This window comes from Peromyscus californicus, unplaced genomic scaffold (genome assembly GCF_007827085.1).
Source record: "Peromyscus californicus insignis strain IS unplaced genomic scaffold, ASM782708v3 Scaffold_14__1_contigs__length_90479793_seg_2, whole genome shotgun sequence".
Taxonomy (NCBI): domain Eukaryota; kingdom Metazoa; phylum Chordata; class Mammalia; order Rodentia; family Cricetidae; genus Peromyscus; species Peromyscus californicus.
The window spans coordinates 62,884,740-62,887,702 of NW_026294436.1; the positions used below are offsets into that span (position 1 = coordinate 62,884,740).

The 2,963-nt window shown below is 45.4% G+C and overlaps 1 non-coding gene across 1 annotated transcript; it reads left to right on the forward strand.

Moving 5' to 3' along the window:
* The first annotated feature begins 1,378 nt into the window (after positions 1–1,378).
* Positions 1,379–1,483, forward strand: LOC128110237 (U6 spliceosomal RNA). The gene has a single exon (XR_008218187.1). It is a non-coding gene; the product is annotated as a U6 spliceosomal RNA (small nuclear RNA).
* Positions 1,484–2,963: the final 1,480 nt, after the last annotated feature.

Sequence of the window (2,963 nt, forward strand, 5' to 3'; positions counted from 1 at the left end):
AAACTCACAACAATGCTCCTGCCTCAGCCTTCCAAGTGATAGGATTATAGATGTGTGCTGACATACCCAACAACAGGAATAATTAATGTTTCAAGCATTTGAGATGCAGATGTCCACATGGCTAGCTAGGTTGGTTAATAGCTGGATGAGGAGGATAACCTTGAGCTCAGTTCGCAGTGGTGGATTGGAGAGCTGTGTTAACACTGCTCTTCTGTCATTTGAAACCCTGAGAACTGACTGGCATGGCAGATGAGAACTCTGTTCACTGTGCCAGGTACTCACTCCCAAAAACCTCAGCGGCCTCTCAAAAAATGCTGCTGACTCACACCTTTAATCCCAGCACTTAGGAGGCAGAGGCAAGCAGATCTCTGTGTGAGAGAGGCCAGCCTGGGCTATCTAGTGAGTTCCAGGACAGCCAGGGCTACACACAACAAAAACTGGAGCTCCAGTTCTCACTCAGTCTCTTCCCTTTAAGTTGTTCTTTGGAGCACTTGGTTCTTTTTCTCTGTCTTTAGGGTACTTCAGCTGTGGACATAATTATTAAATGAGAGAGCCATCAAATGTATACCCTTAGACCACATTATCTTATCCTATGGCCATCAAGATGACAATGGCAGGTGGGGCGGCTGTGGTGCAAGCCTTTAATCCCAGCACTCAGGAGGCAGAGCCAGGCGGATCTCTGCGAGTTCGAGGCCAGCCTGGACTACCAAGTGAGATCCAGGACAGGCTCCAAAACTACACAGAGAAACCCTATCTCGGGAGTGGGGTGGCGGGTGTGTGTGTGTGTGTGTGTGTGTGTGTGTGTGTGTGTGTGTGTGAGGGGGTGAGGGGGTGGGGGAGGGAGGTATGACAATGACAAAGCCAGATATGGTGGCACATGCCTCTAATTCCATCACTTGGGAACTTGAGGGAGAATTGCTGTGTATTCAGGGCCAGCTTGGTCTACAGAGTGAGATTTTTTTTTTTTTTTTTTTTTTTTTTTTTTGGTTTTTCGAGACAGGGTTTCTCTGTGTAGCTTTGGAACCTGTCCTGGAACTCACTCTGTAGACTGGGCTGGCCTTGAACTCACAGAGATCCTATCTTAAAACATGCCCCCCACACTGCAGAATATGGCAGATGGATGTGTATTATAACTTAAAGTAATAGCAACATAAAAAAAAATTTGTTCTGAGCCAAGCATGGTGGCAGGCAGGCAGATCTGTATGAATTGGAGGCCAGCCTGATCTACATAGTGAGTTCTAAGACAGCCAGAGCTACACAGTGAGACCCTGTCAAAAAAAAAAAAAATTCTCCCATAAAAATACAGATAAAAGCAGATACATTTAAGGAATGAATTTGTTGGGTGCCATAAAAAGAATAAGAAAAAAAAAACCCTAGAGTGCTCTCTTTGATAGCACATGTTCTAAAATTAGAACAATACAGAGAGATTAGCCTGGCCCTGTGCAAGGCTGACAAGCAAATTCATGAAGCATTCCATATTTAAAAAGAAACAAAGTCCTACAGAAGGACTAGGGCAAAACTGATTTACAAATTTATGAACGTTATTTCCTCCTAAAAAAGAGTTTGAAAGAGGCTTATACTTGTAAAATGCTGTGGAGATTAAGAAAATTGGGGCTACAAACACTGGAGAGTGGAGTGGCTACTAGTGTAAAATTTGGAGTCCAGTTACCTGCGTTTGGTCAATACAAACTGGTCTTCAGAGGAGGGACCCCACTTTTTGGCACAATTTTCTAGAATGATAAGTTGGGGGGGGGGGGGGACTAACCAGAGTAAGTTGTGAGTCCTTCCTCTATGTTACATATGGACTGAGCACACAGGACCCTTAATATTAGATCTTACAGCCTTCTGAAAGTAATAGAGGCTGTACTATTGACTACTTGAGGTAAAGAATAAAGGAGAAGAGGAGGCCAAGGGTGAGCATTCCTTCTCTGCCTCTGGCCCGCAGTGATGTGGACTGCTTTCTCGGCTACACCATCCCCATCTGAACAGACTGAACCCTCTGAAACTGTGCACGCAAAGTAATATTTGCTCCTTAAGGTGTCTGTTGGATATTTTGTTATAGGGACAAGGAAAGTAACTAATATGGGATATGGACTTGAAAGGGAGGATGGCTTCAAAACGGGAAGCGCTCAGCCAGGACCATTTTAAACTCACACCAGAGCATTGGCTGGAATAGCAATGTCTTGAATGTGTGCCACAGGAACAGTTGCTTGGCTGAGGTGTCTTTGGTTTACTCCCTGAGAGCTGAGTGAGTAGGACATTGGGTGTCTTGCTTTCCATATGTATTTAAAATTTTTATTTTATGTATATGGGTGTTTTGCCTGCATGTATGTCTGTATAGTGTGTGTGTGTGTGATGTTGGCAGCGGCCAGAGGAAGGTCAGATCCACTGGAACTAGAATTATAGCCGGTTGTGAGCTGCCATGTAGGTGTTGTGAATTGAACACAGGCTGAGCTTTGTGATGGTTAATTTTGTTAACTTGGCACAACCTAGGGGGAAGAGAGTCTCACTGAGGTTAAGTCTAGGCCTGTGGGTGTGTCTGTGGGGGGTTTACTTGATTGCTTGATAGAGGTAGGAAGACCCGCCCACTGAGGGCGGCATCATTCCCTAGGTTTGGGTCCTGGGTAGGTAGAGATGGATCTGAGCAGGGGTGCATTTATTCTTTCTGCTCTTGACTGTGGCTGTGATTGACTGCCTCTGGGTCCTTTCACCTTGACTTCCCCTCGGTGTTAGACTGCGTCAGAAGAATAAACCTCTTCTCCCTTAGACTTGCTTTGGTTGGGTATTTTACCACAGCAACAGAAAGGAGGCTAAAACTTGCAGTGCACGCTTGTAATCCCAAACTCAGGAGGCTGAGGTGGGGAGACTGCTGCAAGTTTGAGGCCACCCTCAGCTGTACCGCAAGTTCTAAGCCAGCTGGAGGTACATGGCAAAGCTCTGTCTCAGGAAAAAATAAATAAGAG